This window comes from Somniosus microcephalus, unplaced genomic scaffold, assembly GCF_052327205.1.
Source record: "Somniosus microcephalus isolate GS21.2 unplaced genomic scaffold, FLI_Smic_1.0 unresolved_chr1, whole genome shotgun sequence".
Classification (NCBI taxonomy): Eukaryota; Metazoa; Chordata; class Chondrichthyes; order Squaliformes; family Somniosidae; genus Somniosus; species Somniosus microcephalus.
The window spans coordinates 167503570-167520269 of record NW_028225179.1 but is presented as its reverse complement, the minus strand read 5'-3'; the positions used below and the strand labels follow the sequence as shown (position 1 = coordinate 167520269).

Below are 16700 nucleotides of genomic sequence, written 5' to 3'. Positions count from 1 at the left end.
TGAGGTCAATTTGAGTGGTGTTTTATTCCAGAAATTTAAAGCATTTCTTTGCTCGTTTTGTGGCCCCGTTTACTCCGCGTTTTACTGTTTTCAGACTCTTGTCGGCAATCTCGATTTCAGCAATTCTGTGAAGATTCAGGAACATCGGCCTAGAAATTGGTTATGGATAACATTTAATTAACCTGCACCATGTTCTGTGTAATTTCACACGGTACCATTACACTTATTGAGCCCATTTCTGTTAAACAGGTTAATGACTCCACTCAAAAACACCTTGTGTTTCTCTGCTAATACCACCAACCAGCCAGAGTCTTTCAATATAACCTGCATTACATTGGAAAGCAGAGTCTTAACATCACTGGGGGGAATGATGTTTGTACAATATGACAGACGAGGAATACACTTTTCAGTAGATGCTTTATTTTACACTTTAAATGTAAACTCTGATCAGATTTTTTGAGTTTTTTAGCATTGTTTGTACTTTGGGCGTCAGTGACAGGGCTGACAATTATTGCCCATTCCTAATTGCCCTTGAGAAGGTGTTGGTGAGCCGCCTTCTTGAACCGCTGCAGTCCGTGTGGTGAAGATACTCCCACAGTGCTGTTAGGGAGAGAGTTCCAGGAGATGATGAAGGAACAACAATATACTTCCAAGTCAGGATGGTGTGTGACTTAGCAGTGAAATCAGGAATCATTTTCCCACAGAACCTAATGGAAATCTGGAAAACTCTTTCCCAAAAGGCTGTGGGTCAATTAAAATTTAATGGCGGAGATCGATAGACTTTTGTTAGCCAGGGTATGAGAAAGAGTTGCATTTATATAGCACCTTTCATGACCACGGGATGTCTCAACGCACTTTACAGCCAATGAAGTACTTTTGAAGTGGAGTCACTGTTGTAATGTGGGAAATGCGGCAGCTAATTTGCGCATAGCAAGGTCCCATAAACAGCAATGTGATGATGACCAGATAATCTGTTTTTGTTATGTTGGTTGAGAGACAAATATTGGAAAGGACACCAGGGATAACTCCCCTGCTCTTCTTCGAAATAGTGCCATGGGATCTTTTACGTCCACCTGAGAGAGCAGACGTCAGTTTAACGTCTCATCCGAAAGACGGCACCTTCGACAGTGCAGCACTCCCTCAGCACTGCATTGGGGTATCAGCCTAGCTTGATGTGCTCAAGTCCCTGGAGTGGGACTTGAACCCACAACCTTCTGCCTCAGAGGTGAGTGTGCTTCCAACTGAGCCACAGCTGTCACTGTGGGGTATCAAGGGATATGGAATCAAGGTGGGTAAATGGGGTTTAGATGCAGATCAGCCATAATCTAATTGACTGGCGGAACAGTCTGGAGGGGCAGAATGGCATCCTACTGTTGCTATATCCGGGGCGTTAGCAGTTAGCATTCTGACTGGTCTCTCGGTACTCACCAAACACACACAGTTTAAACGGATCCCAGTCATTGTTCCTCAGTTCTTTTCCAAGGTAGTCCGTCTGTATCTCATACACCCCATTGTCACCAAGTTGGACATTCTGTAGCTCAATAAATCCATCTCGGTGGAACTGAACCCGGTGTTCGTAGTAAGGGTGAGTCACATACGGTCTCTCTGGCTGGTCAGAGTTTCAAGCCATGATTTTAAGACTGACCGGGATCTGCGTCTGAATGTCACTTCATACTTCTCATCGCTACGGTGATTGATTGGAAACCTGATGTCTTCTCCAATGGAGAGATTAGTGAGGAAGTTCAGGGAGGCTGGTATTGCTGCTCTGCACAGTGTAATACAGTGAAGTACTGGAATAGAACTTAAGAACATAAGAAATATGAGCAGAAGTAGGCCACAGGGCCCTTCGAGCCTGCTCCGCCATTCAGTAAGATCATGGCTGATCATCGACCTCGACTCTACTTACCTGCACTATCTCCATATCCCTTGGTTTCCCTGGAGTCTAAAAATCTATCGGTCTCGGCCTTGAATATGCTCAATGACTGAGCATCCACCGCCCTCTGGGGTAGAGAATCCCTACAACTCACAACCCTCTAAGTGAAGAAACTCCTCCTCATCTCAGCCTTTTAAATGGTCAACCCCTTATCCTGAATCTATGCCCCCGAGTTCTAAACTCTCCAGCCTGGGGAAACAACCTCTCAGCCTCTACCCTGTCAATCTCCCTCAGAATCTTGTATGTTTCACTGAGATCACCTTTCATTCCTCTAAACTCCAAAGAATATAGACCCAATCTACTCAATCTCTCCTCACAGGGCAACCCTCTCATCCCAGGGATCAATCTAGTGAGCCTTCGTTGCACCACCTCTATGGTAAGTATATCCTTCCTTAAATAAGGAAACCAAAACTGTGCACAGTGCTCCAGGTGTGGTCTCACTCTTGTACGCCAACCCCCTTGCAATAAAGTTAGAAGTCTCACCGGCAATGAAAGCTGAAGGCTGTCACTTTTGACGGCTCGCAGCTGTAATGATATCAGCAAATAGAGATGGTATTTGCCTGTTTGATTATGATGCCTTACCAGCATGTTTGCATGTATTGATTGCTTGTGCCTGACCAGCAGAGGGCATGTGACAGAGACAAGCAGTTTGGTTTAGTTTCAGTTTCGTTCTAGATGGATCACTAGCATGGTGTCTCCTGAAATGCTGTATAAAGAGTTGAACAGACTTTAGATTAAAAGACATTCTCTTTCATAAATGTCTCGTCATTGAACCCACAAAGAAATCAATACAGCAGCCATTTTGCTTTCAGTGCCGGCTGCGTGATGGACTCCCGCAGCCTAGAGGAGGAAAGGCTGTTCAGTACAGGTAATTTAAACTTCTTTAGACACACCAAACACACTTACCTTTGCACTTATGCACCTATGCACCCATCACTCACCTGAACACTGACATCGCCCCCCCTCCAAGTCCTGCAACCCGACGGCCCGCCTGCTCTAACGTGGCATGGTTTGGAGCCGTCGGAAATCCCACACGACACCCCTAAAAATAGGGATTAGGCTAAAAACTACCTGTTAACAGGCAGTTAATCGGCAGTAATCCCTTCCCGCCTCGGGTCGGCGGGTCCCAGTGCGGGGCAGGTACCCGCCTCCCTTGAAACTTACGTGGAGGCGGGTTTTGGGTGGGATGGTGTCGGGACCCTCGAATTCGGGATTCCCCCCCACCCCTGAAACCCCACCTCACGGCACAGTGAAAATCTACCCCTTAGAGTCATAACCGCACAGAAGGAGGCCATTTAGCCCAACGAGTCCCTGCCAGCTCTCTAGAGCAATCCAGTCAGTCCCATTCCCCGCTCTATCCCCGTAACCCTGCAAGTTTATTTCCCTCAAGTGCCTATCCAGTCTCCCCTTGAGTGTCTCCGCTTCCACCACTTCCGTCGGCAGCGAGTCCCAGGTCCTCATCACTCACTGCGTAAAAAAGTATTTCCTCACATCCCCCCCCTGTATCTCTTGGACAAAACCTTAAATCTGTGTCCCCTGGTCCTTGTACCATCGAGTGGGAACAGCCTTTCCCCATCGAGCCTATCCAAACCCATCATAATCCTGTACACCTCTATCACATCACCCCACAACCTCCAGTCCGCCGATGAGGAGTGAACGATGAAGAATGTATATAACCCCTGCCGGAGGATGGGTCTGGGTCCACGGCTCAGGTCCCCCGGCTCCAGGTGGAGTCCATTTTACCCAAACCAGGCACAGGCCACCTGTTGATCGCAGCCTCCCTTGACAAGGCTCCCGGAGCCCGGCAACAAAGACAATGGGCAGGAGCGGGAGCGGGCGGTGATTGGCGGGGGCAGCGGGCGGTGATTGGCGGGGAGTGCGAGCGGGGAGTCGGAGCGGGCGGTGATTGGCGGGGAGAGCGGGAGCGGGCAGTGATTGGCGGGGAGAGCGGGAGCGGCGGTGATTGGCGGGGGCAGCGGGCGGTGATTGGCGGGGAGTGCGAGCGGGGAGTCGGAGCGGGCGGTGATTGGCGGGGAGAGCGGGAGCGGCGGTGATTGGCGGGGAGAGCGGGAGCGGGCGGTGATTGGCGGGCAGTGGGAGCGGGCGCTGATTGGCGGGGAGCGGCATTGGGAGGTGATTGGCTATGAGAGCGGGAGCGGGCGGTGATTGGCGGCGGGAGTGGGCGGTGATTGGCGGTGAGTGGGATCGGGCGGTGATTGGAGGGGAGCGGGAATGGGAGGTGATTGACGGGGAGTGGACAGTGATTGGGAGGGAGAGCGGGAGCGGGCGGTGATTGACGGGATGTGGGAGCGGGGAGGGAGAGCGGGAGCAGGCGGTGATTGACGGGAAGTGGGAGCTGGGAGTGGGCGGTGATTGGCGGGAAGAGCGGGAGCAGGCGGTGATTGGCAGGGAGAGCGGGAGCGGGCGGTGATTGACGGGAAGTGGGAGCTGGGAGTGGGCGGTGATTGGCGGGAAGAGCGGGAGCGGGGGGTGATTGGCGGAAAGTGGGAGGGGCGTGGGTGGTGATTGGCGGGGACTGGGTGGTGATTGGCGGGGAGTGGGAGTGGCAGGTGTGTGGGGGGGGGAGTGGCAGGTGTGTGGGGGGGTGGGGGGAGTGGAAGTGGGAGGTGATTGGCGGGGAGTGGCAGCGGGCGGTGATTGGCTGCCGGGAGCGGGCGGTGATTGGCGGGGGGGAGCGGGAGCCGGTGTGAAGCGGTTGAGCGGGAGCGCAATGGCTGGTTCGCATCTGCCAGCCGGGGATTGAAGGGTGAGGCGGCCCCTCCTGGGCGGCGAGGAGCGGACCCGGGGATTGAAGGGTGAGGCGGCCCCTCCTGGGCGGCGAGGAGCGGACCCGGGGATTGAAGGGCGAGGTGGCCCCTCCTGGGCGGCGAGGAGCGGACCCGGGGATTGAAGGGCGAGGCGGCCCCTCCTGGGCGGCGAGGAGCGGACCCGGGGATTGAAGGGCGAGGCGGCCCCTCCTGGGCGGCGAGGAGCGGACCCGGGGATTGAAGGGCGAGGCGGCCCCTCCTGGGCGGCGAGGAGCGGACCCGGGGATTGAAGGGCGAGGCGGCCCCTCCTGGGCGGCGAGGAGCGGACCCGGGGATTGAAGGGCGAGGCGGCCCCTCCTGGGCGGCGAGGAGCGGACCCGGGGATTGAAGGGCGAGGCGGCCCCTCCTGGGCGGCGAGGAGCGGACCCGGGGATTGAAGGGCGAGGCGGCCCCTCCTGGGCGGCGAGGAGCGGGCCCGGGGAGTGAAGGGCGAGGCGGCCCCTCCTGGGCGGCGAGGAGCGGTGCCGGGGATTGAAGGGTGAGGCGGCCCCTCCTGGGCGGCGAGGAGCGGACCCGGGGATTGAAGGGTGAGGCGGCCCCTCCTGGGCGGCGAGGAGCGGGCCCGGGGAGTGAAGGGCGAGGCGGCCCCTCCTGGGCGGCGAGGAGCGGTGCCGGGGATTGAAGGGTGAGGCGGCCCCTCCTGGGCGGCGAGGAGCGGACCCGGGGATTGAAGGGTGAGGCGGCCCCTCCTGGGCGGCGAGGAGCGGGCCCGGGGAGTGAAGGGCGAGGCGGCCCCTCCTGGGCGGCGAGGAGCGGACCCGGGGATTGAAGGGCGAGGCGGCCTCTACTGGGCGGCGAGGAGCGGTGCTGGGGATTGAAGGGCGAGGCGGCCCCTCCTGGGCGGCGAGGAGCGGCCCCTGCTGGGCGGCGAGGAGCGGTGCCGGGGATTGAAGGGCGAGGCGGCCTCTACTGGGCGGCGAGGAGCGGTGCCGGGGATTGAAGGGCGAGGCGGCCCCTCCTGGGCGGCGAGGAGCGGACCCGGGGATTGAAGGGCGAGGCGGCCTCTACTGGGCGGCGAGGAGCGGTGCCGGGGATTGAAGGGCGAGGCGGCCCCTCCTGGGCGGCGAGGAGCGGGCCCGGGTCTTGTCTCCTTCCTCTCAGTCTCCGGGCTCAGAAGCTTCAGCCACTCTGGGACTCCAGCAGCCTCCGGAACCTTATGTAGACAAATATATAAAGAAATTACTGAGAAGTGCATAAACTAAAGGGCAGTAATAGTAGGGGATTTCAACTACCCAATATTAACTGGGATAAAATTAGTGTGATGGGTATAGAGGGTGCGGAATTCCTAAAATGCATCCAGGAGAACTTTTTTTAGCCAGTATGTAGCAAGCCCAACAAGGGAGGGGGCAGTTCTGGACTTCGTTTCAGGGAATGAAGCTGGGCAGGTAGAAGACGTATCAGTGGGGGAGCATTTTGGTGCTAGTGACCATAATTCAGTTAGATTTAAGGTAGTTATGGAAAAGGACAAGGATAGACCAGGAATAAAAATTCTAAATTGGGGAAATGCAAATTTTGCTAAGCTCAGAGGGGATTTAGCCATAGTGGACTGGAAACAGCTACTTGAAGGTAAATCAGTGTCAGAGCAGTGGGAGGCATTCAAGGAGGAGATCTGGAGGGTTCAGACCAAATATGTGCCCTTAAAGAAAAAAGGTGGACAAATCTAGAGCCCCCTGGATGTCTAGGAACATGCAGGGTAGGATAAAGGAAAAAAGGGAGGCGTATGACAGATATCGAGGGCTAAATACTCCAGAATCTTTAGAGGAGTACAGAAAGTGCAGGGGTGCAATTAAAAAGGATATTAGGCAAGCAAAGAGAGAGCATGAAAAGTTCTTGACAAGTAAAATCAAGGAAAACCCCAAAGATGTTTTATAAATATATTAAGAGTAAGAGGATAACTAAAGAAAGGGTAGGGCCTATTAGAGATCATGAGGGTAATCTGTGTGTGGAGGCGGGAGACGTCGGTAGGGTTCTTAATGAATACTTTGCGTCTGTTTTCACAAAGGAGAGGGGCGAAACAGACATTGCTATCAGGGAGGAGTGTGAAATATCAGCTGAAATAAACATAGTGAGAGAGGAAGTATTAAGGGGTTTAGCAGCTTTAAATGTGGATAAATCCCCAGGCCCGGATGAAATGTATCCCAGGCTAAGTGAAGCAAAAGGGGAAATAGCAGAGGCCCTGACCATCATTTTCCAATCCTCTCTGGCTTCTGGTGTGGTACTGGAGGACTGCTAATGTGGTACCCTTGTTTAAAAAGGGAGAAAAGGATAGACTGAGTAATTACAGGCCAGCCAGCCTAACCTCGGTGGTGGGAAAATTATTGGAAAGAATTCTGAAGGACAGGATAAATCTTCATTTAGAAAGACACGGATTAATACAGGATAGTCAGCAGGGATTTGTTAAGGGAAGGTCGTGTCTGACAAACTTGATTGAATTTTTTGAGGAGGATAGATGAGAGTTGATGTGGAGTATTTTAAACCAACACTCGACACAAGGTTTTCAGATCGATAATCAAGTCGTCTTTATTACACCGGTGGGGAGACAGTCTGCTCTGTCTTTAGCCAGACTTCTCCAAATTGTAACAGCAAGCCCTACATTTTTATACTTGTTGTGCGAGGCCCCTTGGGTCGGAGCGATCATAATATGATAGAATTCTTCATTAAGATGGAGAGTGAAGTAGTTGACTCAGAGACTAGGGTCCTGAATTTAAATAAAGGAAACTACGATGGTATGAGGCGCAACTTGGGTAGGATTGATTGGGGAATGTCACTCAAAGGGTTGACGGTGGATAGGCAATGGCAAACATTCAAAGATCGCATGGATGAACTACAGAATTTGTTCATCCCTGTTTGGCATAAAAATAAAACAAAAAAGGTGACTCAACCATGGCTAACAAGGGAAATTAGGGATAGCATAAGATCCAAGGAGAGGACATATAAATTGGCCAGAAAAAGCAGTAAACCTGAGGATTGGGAGCAGTTTAGGATTCAACAAAGGAGGACAAAGGGATTAATTAAGAAGGGGAAATGGAGTATGAGAGTAAGCTTTCAGGGAACATAAAAACTGACTGTAAAAGCTTTTATAGATATGTGAAGAGAAAAAGATTGGTGAAGTCAAGCGTAGGTCCCTTGCAGTCAGAATCAGGGGAATTTATAATGGGGAACAAAGAAATGGCAGACCAAATAAATACATACTTTGGTTCTGTCTTCACAAAGGAGGACACAAATAACCTCCCAGAGATGTCAGGGAACATAGGTTCTAATGAGAGGGAGGAACTGAATGAAATCAGTATTTGTAGGGAAATGGTGTTAGAGAAATTGATGGGATTAAAGGCCGATAAATCCCCAGGGCCTGATAATCTATATCCTAGGGTACTTAAGGAAGTGGCCCTAGAAATAGTAGATGCATTGCTGGTCATCTTCCAAAATTCTATAGACTCTGGAACAGTTCCCATGGATTGGAGCGTAGCTAATGTTACCCCACTGTTCAAAAAAGGTGGTAGAGAGAAAACGGGGAATTATAGACCGGTAAGCCTGACATCGGTAGTGGGGAAAATGGTCCATTACAAAAGATGTAATAGCAGAGCACTTGGAAACCAGTGACAGGATCGGACAAAGTCAACATGAATTTACAAAAGGTAAATTGTGCTTAACTAATCTACTAGAATTTTTTGAGGATGTAACTGGTAGAATAGATAAGGGAGAACCAGTGGATGTGGTGTATTTGGACTTTCAGAAGGCTTTCGATAAGGTCCCGCATAAGAGATTAGCGTGTAATGTTAAGGCACATGGGATTGGGGGCAAGGTACTGACTTAGATAAGAACTGGTTGGCAGACAGGAAGCAAAGAGTTGGAATAAACGGGTCTTTTTCCGAGTGGCAGGCAGTGACTAGTGGGGTACCCCAGGGATCGGTCCTAGGACCCCAGCTATTCACAATATATATTAATGATCTAGACGAGGGAAATAGATGTAATATCTTTGCAGACGACACAAAGCTGGGTGGGCGTGTGTGCTGTGAGGAGGATGCCGAGAAACTCCAGTATGATTTGGACAGGTTGGGTGATTATACTGCATTTGGCACGCATCTGCCCAATGTGGATAAATGCGAGGTTATCCACTTTGGTGGCAAAAACAGGAAGGCAGATTATTATCTGAACGGCAATGGATTGGGAGAAGGGGAAGTGCAACGAGACCTGGGTGTCCTTGTGCACCAGTCGCTGAAGGTAAGCATGCAGGTGCAGCAGGCGGTTAAGAAGGCAAATGGTACGTTGGCCTTCGTAGCGAGAGGGTTTGAGTACAGGAGCAAGGATGTCTTGCTACAGTTGCACAGGGCCTTGGTGAGACCACATCTTGAGTATTGTGTGCAGTTTTGGTCGCCTTATCTGAGGAAGGATGTTCTTGCCATGGAGGGAGTGCAGCGAAGATTCACCAGACTGATACCTGGGATGGCAGGAATGACGTATGAGGAGAGATTGGGTCGATTGAGCTTATACTCGCTGGAGTTTAGAAGAATGAGGGGATCTCATTGAAACTTATAAAATTCTAACAAGACTAGACAGACTAGATGCAGGAAGGATGTTCCTGATGGCAGGGGAGTCCAGAACCAGGGGTCACAGTCTAAGGATAAGGGGTAAGCCATTTAGGACTGAGATGAGGAGGAATTTCTTCACCCAGAGAGTGGTGAACCTGTGGAATTCTCTACCACAGAAGGCAGTTGAGGCCAATTCATTAAATATATTCAAGAAGGAGTTAGATATATTTCTTAAGGCTAAAGTGATATGGGGAGAAAGCAGGGACAGGGTACTGAGTTTGGATGATCAGCCATGATCTCATTGAATGGCGGAGCAGGCTCGAGGGGCTGAACGGCCTACTCCTGCTCCTATCTTCTATGTTTCTATGAATCAGGGGAAAAACGCTCCACTGGCTGGAGTCATACCTAGCATAAAGAAAGATGGTTGTGGTGGTTGAAGGTCAATCATCGCAGCTCCAGGACATCGCTGCAAGAGTTCCTCAGGGCCTTGTCCTAGGCCCAACCATCTTCAGCTGCTTCATCAATGACCTTTCCTCCAACATAAGGTCAGAAATGGGGATGTTCGCTGATGACTGCACAGTGTTCAGCGCCATTCACAACACCTCACATAATGAAGCAGTCCATGCCTGCATGCAACAAGACCTGGACAACGTTGAGGCTTGGGCTGACAAGTGGCAGGTAACATTCACGCCACAGAAGTGCCAGGCAATGACTACCTCCAACAAGCGAGAGTCTAACCACCTCCCCTTGACATTCAATGTCATTACCATCGGCGAATCTCCCACTCTCAACATCCTAGGGGTCACCATTCACCAGAAACTTAACGACCAGCCACATAAATACTGTGGCAACAAGAGCAGGTCAGAGGCTGGGTATTCTGCGGTGAGTGTCTCACATAGAAACATAGAAGATAGGAACAGGAGTAGGCCATTCAGCCCTTCGAGCCTGCTCCGCCATTCAACGAGATCATGGCTGATCATCCAAACCCTAGCACCCGGTCCCTACACCGACAGCCATCCCAGTAACCCCACGTATTTAATCCCCCCTAACACTAAGGGCCAATTTTTTTATCATGGCCAATCAACCTAACCTGCACATCTTTGGACTGTGGGAGGAAACCGGAGCACCCGGAGAAAACCCACGCAAACACGGGGAGAACGTGCAAACTCCACACAGACAGTCACCCGAGGCCGGATTTGAACCCGGGTCCCTGGCGCTGTGAGGCAACAGTGCTAACCACTATGTCACCTCCTGACTCCCCAAAGCCTTTCCACCATCTACAAGGCACAAGTCAGGAGTGTGATGGAATACTCTCCACTTGCCTGGATGAGTGCAGCTCCAACAGCACTCAAGAACCTCGACACCATCCAGGACAAAGCAGCCCGCTTGATTGGCACCCCATCCACCACCTTAAACATTCACTCCCTCCACCACCAGCGTACCGTGGCTGCAGTGTGTACCATCTACAAGATGCACTGCAGCAACTCGCCAAGGCTTCTTCGGCAGCACCTCCCAAACCCGCGACCTCTTCCACCTAGAAGGACAAGGGCAGCAGGCGCATGGGAACACCACCACCTCCAAGTTCTCCTCCAAGTCACACACCATCCTGACTTGGAAGTATATCGCCGATCCTTCATCGTTGCTGGGTCAAAATCCTGGAACTCCCTACCTAACAGCACTGTGGGAGCACCGTCACCACATGGACTGCAGCGGTTCAAGAAGGCGGCTCACCACCACCTTCTGAAGGGCAACTAGGGATGGGCAATAAATGCTGGCATTGCCAGCGACGCCCTGATCCCATAAACGAAAAAAAGATAATAAGTTGGAGACCATTAAAAATGAACAAAACAACAGAGTATGTCTGGTAAATTGAAGTGTGTATAATGGGGTTGCACAGACTGAAGAGAAGTGTAAACATTTATCACAATAACTAGAGTCAATGATTAATTAAATAACATGCCAATACCTTATTGAAATGTCCCTTCCCTAACTGAAATGTAAAAATGTCCAACTATATATAAAAAAATTTACCTGATATTTTAATTTTTGTCTTCGCCCTACAAAAAGACACAATTTAGAATTACATGTCAAGTGAATAATATTTACTGGCAATATTTGTTTACCAATATGGTATATTCTTCTGTGTGGATACTGGAGTCTCTCCATTTCTAGGTCCCTCGATTAATATTATCTGATACAGTCAAAGATTGTGCAGTTCATGTATATTATGAGTGGAGTCATGTGTATTTTCAGGCATGGATACTGACCATATGCTTTATCAAGTGCTGGGCGATGTATTCAAAGAGAAAAGGACAATGCATTTTATCAGAGAATTTTCTTGGTTGCGTTACGGCATTTTTTTTTTAAATTGAGAAACCTGTGTGATGGATCAAAGCGCAATAGTGTGGGACACCAGGAAGGCAGAAACAGTGGAAGAATACCAGGAAAAACTGCTTAAGGGACACCATGCTGGAGTTTTCAATGCTGGGAGATTCTGGTAAAGAAAAGTATTACAGAAGTGAGGAGGTCCTGGGAAAGAATGAGATAATGAGACTGTGCAATGAGTCTTGATTTACAAAGATGCAGGACGAGAAGTAGTGTGTAGGACAGCACGTGTTCACCTAAAAAACAGTATAAAGAATCTCAGAGCAGCACAGAACATAGAATTATTGATAAAGGCAAGAGACCGAGACCAACACTGTAAACTAGAGAAGAGACAGATTGAATATCAGACTTTTTTACTTGTACCTTTCCCTGGTGTCAGAAGATCCTCTCACATATGGGAGCAGTGCTCAAGTGTTGGATAGATTGGGATACGTAGAGTTCAGACTTAACTGGGGAAAAATGTTTGCCATGGAAGAGGCAACTTCAGGAATGGAGGAGACATGGGAGTTTCACCAGAGTTCAGTGAGACTAAGATATCAACAGATGAAGAAGGACCAGGGGAGGAACCATCGAAGGTAATAGGCAGTCGCTTACACTGGACATGAAGAATTGAAAGAAATGGGAATTTATTAATGAAAGCTGGTCGAGAAGCAGTGATCCAGCCATTGCACTGAGAGGAACGGAGGTGTGTGCGCTAAGCATGTACGATGTGAGAGAAGTAGAGTGAAATAATCGGTAAGGAATGGATATGGTTGGATGATGTTTGGAGGAGTCACTGACATGGAGGAGAACAGAGTGAGAGGGGGACTGGAGCCTTGAGGCACCCCTGAGTTAATGGAGAGTGTCAAAGGTGAGTCGTCGACCACAGCATAGGTGGAGCAATTTGAGGGGAAACTACACAAGTGTTAACATAGGCGATGGGAGACCACATACTGCTGGTTTGTCCAGAAGTGCCTGGTGTTGGAACTGGCGAATGGTTTTTGAAATGTCTGCGGTAATAACAAATGAATCGTCAAAGCATTCAGGAACAGGAATGCAGAGGTGTTTAACTAGGTCATAAATGGAACAATCATTCCGAAAACCACAGTGCAATCACGGATCAGGCCAGGACTTACAAGGAGGTCAAGCATTGAAGAGTTAACGGCAGCTTCTGTAACTTTAGAAAGCTCTGATGCAAGGACAATATGTTGGTAGTTGGGTAATGGATTGGGTAGCCTGGTGGTTATGATACTGGACGAGCAACCCAGAGATCGGACTTCAAATCCCACATGGCAAATTGTGAAATTAATCTTCATTAATCTGGGAATTTGTGGGCTGGCACCAGAAAAAGGACCATGAGATCTGCCACACTGTTGTAAAAGTCTAACTGCTTCACTGATGTCTTTCAGCGAAGGGAAAGCTGCTGTTGTTACCGTACATGGGACTCCAGGCCCACACTATGTGGTTGGCTGTCAATACCTTCAAGGCAACTAGGGATGGGCTCTCGCATCCCAAGTACAAGTAAGGAAGAGATTATCCTTCCCAAGGATTGTAGGGAGAAGGAAAGGCAGGCTGGGAGTAAGAGACAACTGAAGATGCTGGTTATTTACCAAATCATCAACAGTAGAGGAGAGGAGAGCATAGCAATCCGATCATCACCTTTTCTTTCTGGAGAACCTGATCAAGAGGAAGGGGCAGGTGTAGATACAAAGATTCAGCAGGTTTGGAGAGACTAGATCGAGTGACTGTTGGAGAGGCAGCAAGTCAGCACTCGATTCTTTTCATTTCATTTAAGGTCTGTGTTAATGTAGCTGATCGCACCTGTGGCAGGGGTAAGAGTGTTACAACTGATCCTGCGCTGGGAAACTGAAAAATCAGCCAGGATTCCCATTCCTGGTCAATGTTAATTGAATCCTGTTGGAAAATGTGACTGTGCAAAAATCAGGTGAGGAAAATTCAGAATGGCCACTTGTACAAGTGCAAGAGAGAGGGGGGCCCATGGAATTCTATGGCAGCAAGATTTCACACTTTGAGATGAGGAGAGGAAAAGTATTTGAAAAAAAATTCACTTCTCCAGGTACCAGAAGTGACATCCTATAATTATGTCATGCACAACATGAACAAAGTCAGTGAAGCTACTGTTAAAGAACACAACCTGTATAGAATGTCAAAACATAGAAACATTACCGAGAGAGAGAGAGATTGCTCACCAGATCCTGGACCACAAACAAGGAACAGACCGAGGAGAGTTCCACACTCCATTTTCATCACTCTGCAAATTCAAAATAAAACGCAATTATTTGAGTGAATTGTCTCAGTACATTCTTCACAAGCTGGATACAATCTGACTGGGAATCCGACTGAAGATTATATGGGATTGCTTGGATGTAAATGTCATTCTCAGGTGTCCATACTGCAGCCCACAGGGACCCCCATGGACCCACCAGCCCTGGTTCTGGTCCACAATTTCTCAGACATGAACTCACTCCTTGGGCTGGGCAACAGGCTGCCGTGTGAAAATGTGGAAGTGAGTGAAGATCCGCACCTGTCGCTTCCAATGAAGCGGACTCGGGACAACTGGATGTGGAAAGGTTCCTGGGGCTGGGCTCACTGCAGCAGACGGAGCGGCCCCCGAATGTGAAATGTGGGGAAAGGCCGGGGTAGGGGTGAGAGCCCAGCTCCGGACTCCTCCCGGGGGAAAGGCCGGGGTAGGGGTGAGAGCCCAGCTCCGGACTCCTCCCGGGGGAAAGGCCGGGGTAGGGGTGAGAGCCCAGCTCCGGACTCCTCCCGGGGGAAAGGCCGGGGTAGGGGTGAGAGCCCAGCTCCGGACTCCTCCCGGGGGAAAGGCCGGGGTAGGGGTGAGAGCCCAGCTCCGGACTCCTCCCGGGGGAAAGGCCGGGGTAGGGGGGAGAGCCCAGCTCCGGACTCCTCCCGGGGGAAAGGCCGGGGTAGGGGGGAGAGCCCAGCTCCGGACAGCTCCCGGGGGAAAGGCCGGGGTAGGGGTGAGAGCCCAGCTCCGGACAGCTCCCGGGGGAAAGGCCGGGGTAGGGGTGAGAGCCCAGCTCCGGACTCCTCCCGGGGGAAAGGCCGGGGTAGAGGTGAGAGCCCAGCTCCGGACAGCTCCCGGGGGAAAGGCCGGGGTAGGGGTGAGAGCCCAGCTCCGGACAGCTCCCGGGGGAAAGGCCGGGGTAGGGGTGAGAGCCCAGCTCCGGACAGCTCCCGGGGGAAAGGCCGGGGTAGGGGTGAGAGCCCAGCTCCGGACTCCTCCCGGGGGAAAGGCCGGGGTAGGGGTGAGAGCCCAGCTCCGGACACCTCCCGGGGGAAAGGCCGGGGTAGGGGTGAGAGCCCAGCTCCGGACAGCTCCCGGGGGAAAGGCCGGGGTAGGGGTGAGAGCCCAGCTCCGGACAGCTCCCGGGGGAAAGGCCGGGGTAGGGGTGAGAGCCCAGCTCCGGACTCCTCCCGGGGGAAAGGCCGGGGTAGGGGTGAGAGCCCAGCTCCGGACTCCTCCCGGGGGAAAGGCCGGGGTAGGGGTGAGAGCCCAGCTCCGGACACCTCCCGGGGGAAAGGCCGGGGCAGGGGTGAGAGCCCAGCTCCGGACAGCTCCCGGGGGAAAGGCCGGGGTAGGGGTGAGAGCCCAGCTCCGGACAGCTCCCGGGGGAAAGGCCGGGGTAGGGGTGAGAGCCCAGCTCCGGACTCCTCCCGGGGGAAAGGCCGGGGTAGGGGTGAGAGCCCAGCTCCGGACTCCTCCCGGGGGAAAGGCCGGGGTAGGGGTGAGAGCCCAGCTCCGGACAGCTCCCGGGGGAAAGGCCGGGGTAGGGGTGAGAGCCCAGCTCCGGACTCCTCCCGGGGGAAAGGCCGGGGTAGGGGTGAGAGCCCAGCTCCGGACAGCTCCCGGGGGAAAGGCCGGGGTAGGGGTGAGAGCCCAGCTCCGGACAGCTCCCGGGGGAAAGGCCGGGGTAGGGGTGAGAGCCCAGCTCCGGACTCCTCCCGGGGGAAAGGCCGGGGTAGGGGTGAGAGCCCAGCTCCGGACACCTCCCGGGGGAAAGGCCGGGGTAGGGGTGAGAGCCCAGCTCCGGACAGCTCCCGGGGGAAAGGCCGGGGTAGGGGTGAGAGCCCAGCTCCGGACACCTCCCGGGGGAAAGGCCGGGGTAGGGGTGAGAGCCCAGCTCCGGACAGCTCCCGGGGGAAAGGCCGGGGTAGGGGTGAGAGCCCAGCTCCGGACAGCTCCCGGGGGAAAGGCCGGGGTAGGGGTGAGAGCCCAGCTCCGGACTCCTCCCGGGGGAAAGGCCGGGGTAGGGGTGAGAGCCCAGCTCCGGACTCCTCCCGGGGGAAAGGCCGGGGTAGGGGTGAGAGCCCAGCTCCGGACAGCTCCCGGGGGAAAGGCCGGGGTAGGGGTGAGAGCCCAGCTCCGGACTCCTCCCGGGGGAAAGGCCGGGGTAGGGGTGAGAGCCCAGCTCCGGACAGCTCCCGGGGGAAAGGCCGGGGTAGGGGTGAGAGCCCAGCTCCGGACAGCTCCCGGGGGAAAGGCCGGGGTAGGGGTGAGAGCCCAGCTCCGGACTCCTCCCGGGGGAAAGGCCGGGGTAGGGGTGAGAGCCCAGCTCCGGACACCTCCCGGGGGAAAGGCCGGGGTAGGGGTGAGAGCCCAGCTCCGGACAGCTCCCGGGGGAAAGGCCGGGGTAGGGGTGAGAGCCCAGCTCCGGACAGCTCCCGGGGGAAAGGCCGGGGTAGGGGTGAGAGCCCAGCTCCGGACTCCTCCCGGGGGAAAGGCCGGGGTAGGGGTGAGAGCCCAGCTCCGGACTCCTCCCGGGGGAAAGGCCGGGGTAGGGGTGAGAGCCCAGCTCCGGACTCCTCCCGGGGGAAAGGCCGGGGTAGGGGTGAGAGCCCAGCTCCGGACAGCTCCCGGGGGAAAGGCCGGGGTAGGGGTGAGAGCCCAGCTCCGGACTCCTCCCGGGGGAAAGGCCGGGGTAGGGGTGAGAGCCCAGCTCCGGACTCCTCCCGGGGGAAAGGCCGGGGTAGGGGGGGGAAAGGCCGGGGTAGGGGGGGGAA

At 53.2% G+C, this 16700-nt stretch overlaps 1 pseudogene; it reads right to left on the bottom strand.

The window, feature by feature from the left end:
* Positions 1–980: 980 nt before the first annotated feature.
* The window catches only part of LOC147096509 (uncharacterized), a 62248-nt pseudogene continuing 46528 nt past the window's right edge, over positions 981–16700 (bottom strand).